An 8,814-nucleotide genomic window follows, 5' to 3' on the forward strand; every position below is an offset into this window, starting at 1 on the left:
AACAACTAACAAGGCTGAAAATTGAATGTAAAGCTGCAAATCCACAGATAGTCCATTTTTGACTTCTTTCGCTGAGTTAAAGCGTTTTTGGCTTCTGGCTTTCTGATCATTTGTAACTTAAGCAGATCAACTAATTTCAGCTTATTACAGCTAGATCTAGTGCTGCTCAGCATTTCGGTGCTGTCCAACAACTGACAAGGGCTGAAAATTGAATGTAAAGCTGCAAATTCACAGATAGTCCATTTTTGACTTCTTTCGCTTAGATAAAGCAGTTTTTGGCTTCTGGCTTTCTGATCATTTGTAACTTAAGCAGATCAACTAATTTCAGGTTATTACAGCCAGATCTAGTGCTGCTCAGCATTTCGGAGCTGTCCAACAACTAACAAGGCTGAAAATTGAATGTAAAGCTGAAAATTCACAGATAGTCCATTTTTGACTTCTTTCGCTGAGATAAAGCGTTTTTGGCTTCTGGCTTTCTGATCATTTGTAACTTAAGCAGATCAACTAATTTCAGCTTATTAAAGCTAGATCTAGTGCTGCTCTGCACTTCGGAGCTGTCCAACAACTAACAAGGCTGAAAATTGAATGTAAAGCTGCAATCCACAGATAGTCCATTTTTGACTTCTTTCGCTGAGTTAAAGCGTTTTTGGCTTCTGGCTTTCTGATCATTTGTAACTTAAGCAGATCAACTAATTTCAGCTTATTACAGCTAGATCTAGTGCTGCTCAGCATTTCGGAGCTGTCCAACAACTGACAAGGCTGAAAATTGAATGTAAAGCTGCAAATCCACAGATAGTCCATTTTGACTTCTTTCGCTGAGTTAAAGCGTTTTTGTCTTCTGGCTTTCTGATCATTTGTAACTTAAGCAGATAAACTAATTTCAGCTTATTACAGCTAGATCTAGTGCTGCTCAGCATTTCGGAGCTGTCCAACAACTGACAAGGCTGAAAATTGAATGTAAAGCTGCAAATTCACAGATAGTCCATTTTTGACTTCTTTCGCTGAGATAAAGCGTTTTTGGCTTCTGGCTTTCTGATCATTTGTAACTTAAGCAGATCAACTAATTTCAGCTTATTACAGCCAGATCTAGTGCTGCTCAGCATTTCGGAGCTGTCCAACAACTAACAAGGCTGAAAATTGAATGTTAAAGCTGCAATTCACAGATAGTCCATTTTTGACTTATTTCGCTGAGATAAAGCGTTTTTGGCTTCTGGCTTTTCTGATCATTTGTCACTTAAGCAGATCAACTAATTTCAGCTTATTACAGCCAGATCTAGTGCTGCTCAGCATTTCGGAGCTGTCCAACAACTAACAAGGCTGAAAATTGAATGTAAAGCTGCAAATTCACAGATAGTCCATTTTTGACTTCTTTCGCTGAGATAAAGCGTTTTTGGCTTCTGGCTTTCTGATCATTTGTAACTTAAGCAGATCAACTAATTTCAGCTTATTACAGCTAGATCTAGTGCTGCTCAGCATTTCGGAGCTGTCCAACAACTGACAAGGCTGAAAATTGAATGTAAAGCTGCAAATTCACAGATAGTCCATTTTTGACTTCTTTCGCTTAGATAAAGCGTTTTTGGCTTCTGGCTTTCTGATCATTTGTAACTTAAGCAGATCAACTAATTTCAGCTTATTACAGCCAGATCTAGTGCTGCTCAGCATTTCGGAGCTGTCCAACAACTAACAAGGCTGAAAATTGAATGTAAAGCTGCAAATTCACAGATAGTCCATTTTTGACTTATTTCACTGAGATAAAGCGTTTTTGGCTTCTGGCTTTCTGATCATTTGTCGCTTAAGCAGATCAACTAATTTCAGCTTATTACAGCCAGATCTAGTGCTGCTCAGCATTTCGGAGCTGTCCAACAACTAACAAGGCTGAAAATTGAATGTAAAGCTGCAAATTCACAGATAGTCCATTTTTGACTTCTTTCGCTGAGATAAAGCGTTTTTGGCTTCTGGCTTTCTGATCATTTGTAACTTAAGCAGATCAACTAATTTCAGCTTATTACAGCTAGATCTAGTGCTGCTCAGCATTTCGGAGCTGTCCAACAACTGACAAGGCTGAAAATTGAATGTAAAGCTGCAAATTCCACAGATAGTCCATTTTTGACTTCTTTCGCTGAGATAAAGCGTTTTTGGCTTCTGGGCTTTCTGATCATTTGTAACTTAAGCAGATAAACTAATTTCAGCTTATTACAGCCAGATCTAGTGCTGCTCAGCATTTCGGAGCTGTCCAACAACTAACAAGGCTGAAAATTGAATGTAAAGCTGCAAATTCACAGATAGTCCATTTTTGACTTCTTTCGCTGAGATAAAGCGTTTTTGGCTTCTGGCTTTCTGATCATTTGTAACTTAAGCAGATCAACTAATTTCAGCTTATTACAGCCAGATCTAGTGCTGCTCAGCATTTCGGAGCTGTCCAACAACTAACAAGGCTGAAAATTGAATGTAAAGCTGCAAATTCACAGATAGTCCATTTTTGACTTCTTTCGCTGAGATAAAGCGTTTTTGGCTTCTGGCTTTCTGATCATTTGTAACTTAAGCAGATCAACTAATTTCAGGTTATTACAGCTAGATCTAGTGCTGCTCAGCATTTCGGAGCTGTCCAACAACTGACAAGGCTGAAAATTGAATGTAAAGCTGCAAATTCACAGATAGTCCATTTTTGACTTCTTTCGCTGAGATAAAGCGTTTTTGGCTTCTGGCTTTCTGATCATTTGTAACTTAAGCAGATCAAATAATTTCAGGTTATTACAGCCAGATCTAGTGCTGCTCAGCATTTCGGAGCTGTCCAACAACTAACAAGGCTGAAAATTGAATGTAAAGCTGCAAATTCACAGATAGTCCATTTTTGACTTCTTTCGCTGAGATAAAGCGTTTTTGGCTTCTGGCTTTCTGATCATTTGTAACTTAAGCAGATCAACTAATTTCAGCTTATTACAGCCAGATCTAGTGCTGCTCAGCATTTCGGAGCTGTCCAACAACTAACAAGGCTGAAAATTGAATGTAAAGCTGCAAATTCACAGATAGTCCATTTTTGACTTCTTTCGCTGAGATAAAGCGTTTTTGGCTTCTGGCTTTCTGATCATTTGTAACTTAAGCAGATCAACTAATTTCAGGTTATTACAGCTAGATCTAGTGCTGCTCAGCATTTCGGAGCTGTCCAACAACTGACAAGACTGAAAATTGAATGTAAAGCTGCAAATTCACAGATAGTCCATTTTTGACTTCTTTCGCTGAGATAAAGCGTTTTTGGCTTCTGGCTTTCTGATCATTTGTAACTTAAGCAGATCAACTAATTTCAGCTTATTACAGCCAGATCTAGTGCTGCTCAGCATTTCGGAGCTGTCCAACAACTAACAAGGCTGAAAATTGAATGTAAAGCTGCAAATTCACAGATAGTCCATTTTTGACTTCTTTCGCTGAGATAAAGCGTTTGTGGCTTCTGGCTTTCTGATCATTTGTAACTTAAGCAGATCAACTAATTTCAGCTTATTACAGCTAGATCTAGTGCTGCTCTGCACTTCGGAGCTGTCCAACAACTAACAAGGCTGAAAATTGAATGTAAAGCTGCAAATTCACAGATAGTCCATTTTTTGACTTCTTTTCGCTGAGATAAAGCGTTTGTGGCTTCTGGCTTTCTGATCATTTGTAACTTAAGCAGATCAACTAATTTCAGCTTATTACAGCTAGATCTAGTGCTGCTCTGCACTTCGGAGCTGTCCAACAACTAACAAGGCTGAAAATTGAATGTAAAGCTGCAAATCCACAGATAGTCCATTTTTGACTTCTTTCGCTGAGTTAAAGCGTTTTTGGCTTCTGGCTTTCTGATCATTTGTAACTTAAGCAGATCAACTAATTTCAGGTTATTACAGCCAGATCTAGTGCTGCTCAGCATTTCGGAGCTGTCCAACAACTAACAAGGCTGAAAATTGAATGTAAAGCTGAAAATTCACAGATAGTCCATTTTTGACTTCTTTCGCTGAGATAAAGCGTTTTTGGCTTCTGGCTTTCTGATCATTTGTAACTTAAGCAGATCAACTAATTTCAGCTTATTACAGCCAGATCTAGTGCTGCTCAGCATTTCGGAGCTGTCCAACAACTAACAAGGCTGAAAATTGAATGTAAAGCTGCAAATTCACAGATAGTCCATTTTTGACTTCTTTCGCTGAGATAAAGCGTTTTTGGCTTCTGGCTTTCTGATCATTTGTAACTTAAGCAGATCAACTAATTTCAGCTTATTACAGCTAGATCTAGTGCTGCTCAGCATTTCGGAGCTGTCCAACAACTAACAAGGCTGAAAATTGAATGTAAAGCTGCAAATTCACAGATAGTCCATTTTTGACTTCTTTCGCTGAGTTAAAGCGTTTTTGGCTTCTGGCTTTCTGATCATTTGTAACTTAAGCAGATCAACTAATTTCAGCTTATTACAGCTAGATCTAGTGCTGCTCAGCATTTCGGAGCTGTCCAACAACTGACAAGGCTGAAAATTGAATGTAAAGCTGCAAATTCACAGATAGTCCATTTTTGACTTCTTTCGCTGAGATAAAGCGTTTTTGGCTTCTGGCTTTCTGATCATTTGTAACTTAAGCAGATCAACTAATTTCAGCTTATTACAGCCAGATCTAGTGCTGCTCAGCATTTCGGAGCTGTCCAACAACTAACAAGGCTGAAAATTGAATGTAAAGCTGCAAATCCACAGATAGTCCATTTTTGACTTCTTTCGCTGAGTTAAAGCGTTTTTGGCTTCTGGCTTTCTGATCATTTGTAACTTAAGCAGATCAACTAATTTCAGGTTATTACAGCTAGATCTAGTGCTGCTCAGCATTTCGGAGCTGTCCAACAACTGACAAGACTGAAAATTGAATGTAAAGCTGCAAATTCACAGATAGTCCATTTTTGACTTCTTTCGCTGAGATAAAGCGTTTTTGGCTTCTGGCTTTCTGATCATTTGTAACTTAAGCAGATCAACTAATTTCAGGTTATTACAGCTAGATCTAGTGCTGCTCAGCATTTCGGAGCTGTCCAACAACTGACAAGGCTGAAAATTGAATGTAAAGCTGCAAATTCACAGATAGTCCATTTTTGACTTCTTTCGCTGAGATAAAGCGTTTTTGGCTTCTGGCTTTCTGATCATTTGTAACTTAAGCAGATCAAATAATTTCAGGTTATTACAGCCAGATCTAGTGCTGCTCAGCATTTCGGAGCTGTCCAACAACTAACAAGGCTGAAAATTGAATGTAAAGCTGCAAATTCACAGATAGTCCATTTTTGACTTCTTTCGCTGAGATAAAGCGTTTTTGGCTTCTGGCTTTCTGATCATTTGTAACTTAAGCAGATCAACTAATTTCAGCTTATTACAGCCAGATCTAGTGCTGCTCAGCATTTCGGAGCTGTCCAACAACTAACAAGGCTGAAAATTGAATGTAAAGCTGCAAATTCACAGATAGTCCATTTTTGACTTCTTTCGCTGAGATAAAGCGTTTTTGGCTTCTGGCTTTCTGATCATTTGTAACTTAAGCAGATCAACTAATTTCAGGTTATTACAGCTAGATCTAGTGCTGCTCAGCATTTCGGAGCTGTCCAACAACTGACAAGACTGAAAATTGAATGTAAAGCTGCAAATTCACAGATAGTCCATTTTTGACTTCTTTCGCTGAGATAAAGCGTTTTTGGCTTCTGGCTTTCTGATCATTTGTAACTTAAGCAGATCAACTAATTTCAGCTTATTACAGCCAGATCTAGTGCTGCTCAGCATTTCGGAGCTGTCCAACAACTAACAAGGCTGAAAATTGAATGTAAAGCTGCAAATTCACAGATAGTCCATTTTTGACTTCTTTCGCTGAGATAAAGCGTTTGTGGCTTCTGGCTTTCTGATCATTTGTAACTTAAGCAGATCAACTAATTTCAGCTTATTACAGCTAGATCTAGTGCTGCTCTGCACTTCGGAGCTGTCCAACAACTAACAAGGCTGAAAATTGAATGTAAAGCTGCAAATTCACAGATAGTCCATTTTTGACTTCTTTCGCTGAGATAAAGCGTTTGTGGCTTCTGGCTTTCTGATCATTTGTAACTTAAGCAGATCAACTAATTTCAGCTTATTACAGCTAGATCTAGTGCTGCTCTGCACTTCGGAGCTGTCCAACAACTAACAAGGCTGAAAATTGAATGTAAAGCTGCAAATCCACAGATAGTCCATTTTTGACTTCTTTCGCTGAGTTAAAGCGTTTTTGGCTTCTGGCTTTCTGATCATTTGTAACTTAAGCAGATCAACTAATTTCAGGTTATTACAGCCAGATCTAGTGCTGCTCAGCATTTCGGAGCTGTCCAACAACTAACAAGGCTGAAAATTGAATGTAAAGCTGAAAATTCACAGATAGTCCATTTTTGACTTCTTTCGCTGAGATAAAGCGTTTTTGGCTTCTGGCTTTCTGATCATTTGTAACTTAAGCAGATCAACTAATTTCAGCTTATTACAGCCAGATCTAGTGCTGCTCAGCATTTCGGAGCTGTCCAACAACTAACAAGGCTGAAAATTGAATGTAAAGCTGCAAATTCACAGATAGTCCATTTTTGACTTCTTTCGCTGAGATAAAGCGTTTTTGGCTTCTGGCTTTCTGATCATTTGTAACTTAAGCAGATCAACTAATTTCAGCTTATTACAGCTAGATCTAGTGCTGCTCAGCATTTCGGAGCTGTCCAACAACTAACAAGGCTGAAAATTGAATGTAAAGCTGCAAATTCACAGATAGTCCATTTTTGACTTCTTTCGCTGAGTTAAAGCGTTTTTGGCTTCTGGCTTTCTGATCATTTGTAACTTAAGCAGATCAACTAATTTCAGCTTATTACAGCTAGATCTAGTGCTGCTCAGCATTTCGGAGCTGTCCAACAACTGACAAGGCTGAAAATTGAATGTAAAGCTGCAAATTCACAGATAGTCCATTTTTGACTTCTTTCGCTGAGATAAAGCGTTTTTGGCTTCTGGCTTTCTGATCATTTGTAACTTAAGCAGATCAACTAATTTCAGCTTATTACAGCCAGATCTAGTGCTGCTCAGCATTTCGGAGCTGTCCAACAACTAACAAGGCTGAAAATTGAATGTAAAGCTGCAAATTCACAGATAGTCCATTTTTGACTTCTTTCGCTGAGATAAAGCGTTTTTGGCTTCTGGCTTTCTGATCATTTGTAACTTAAGCAGATCAACTAATTTCAGCTTATTACAGCCAGATCTAGTGCTGCTCAGCATTTCGGAGCTGTCCAACAACTAACAAGGCTGAAATTTGAATGTAAAGCTGCAAATTCACAGATAGTCCATTTTTGACTTCTTTCGCTGAGATAAAGCGTTTTTGGCTTCTGGCTTTCTGATCATTTGTAACTTAAGCAGATCAACTAATTTCAGCTTATTACAGCCAGATCTAGTGCTGCTCAGCATTTCGGAGCTGTCCAACAACTAACAAGGCTGAAAATTGAATGTAAAGCTGCAAATTCACAGATAGTCCATTTTTGACTTCTTTCGCTGAGATAAAGCGTTTTTGGCTTCTGGCTTTCTGATCATTTGTCACTTAAGCAGATCAACTAATTTCAGCTTATTACAGCCAGATCTAGTGCTGCTCAGCATTTCGGAGCTGTCCAACAACTAACAAGGCTGAAAATTGAATGTAAAGCTGCAAATTCACAGATAGTCCATTTTTGACTTCTTTCGCTGAGATAAAGCGTTTTTGGCTTCTGGCTTTCTGATCATTTGTAACTTAAGCAGATCAACTAATTTCAGCTTATTACAGCTAGATCTAGTGCTGCTCAGCATTTCGGAGCTGTCCAACAACTGACAAGACTGAAAATTGAATGTAAAGCTGCAAATTCACAGATAGTCCATTTTTGACTTCTTTCGCTTAGATAAAGCGTTTTTGGCTTCTGGCTTTCTGATCATTTGTAACTTAAGCAGATCAACTAATTTCAGGTTATTACAGCCAGATCTAGTGCTGCTCAGCATTTCGGAGCTGTCCAACAACTAACAAGGCTGAAAATTGAATGTAAAGCTGAAAATTCACAGATAGTCCATTTTTGACTTCTTTCGCTGAGATAAAGCGTTTTTGGCTTCTGGCTTTCTGATCATTTGTAACTTAAGCAGATCAACTAATTTCAGCTTATTAAAGCTAGATCTAGTGCTGCTCAGCATTTCGGAGCTGTCCAACAACTAACAAGGCTGAAAATTGAATGTAAAGCTGCAAATCCACAGATAGTCCATTTTTGACTTCTTTCGCTGAGTTAAAGCGTTTTTGGCTTCTGGCTTTCTGATCATTTGTAACTTAAGCAGATCAACTAATTTCAGCTTATTACAGCTAGATCTAGTGCTGCTCAGCATTTCGGAGCTGTCCAACAACTGACAAGGCTGAAAATTGAATGTAAAGCTGCAAATTCACAGATAGTCCATTTTTGACTTCTTTCGCTTAGATAAAGCGTTTTTGGCTTCTGGCTTTCTGATCATTTGTAACTTAAGCAGATCAACTAATTTCAGGTTATTACAGCCAGATCTAGTGCTGCTCAGCATTTCGGAGCTGTCCAACAACTAACAAGGCTGAAAATTGAATGTAAAGCTGAAAATTCACAGATAGTCCATTTTTGACTTCTTTCGCTGAGATAAAGCGTTTTTGGCTTCTGGCTTTCTGATCATTTGTAACTTAAGCAGATCAACTAATTTCAGCTTATTAAAGCTAGATCTAGTGCTGCTCTGCACTTCGGAGCTGTCCAACAACTAACAAGGCTGAAAATTGAATGTAAAGCTGCAAATCCACAGATAGTCCATTTTTGACTTCT

This window comes from Poecilia mexicana, unplaced genomic scaffold, assembly GCF_051168715.1.
Source record: "Poecilia mexicana isolate PSO_F unplaced genomic scaffold, ASM5116871v1 scaffold_21, whole genome shotgun sequence".
Taxonomy (NCBI): Eukaryota; Metazoa; Chordata; class Actinopteri; order Cyprinodontiformes; family Poeciliidae; genus Poecilia; species Poecilia mexicana.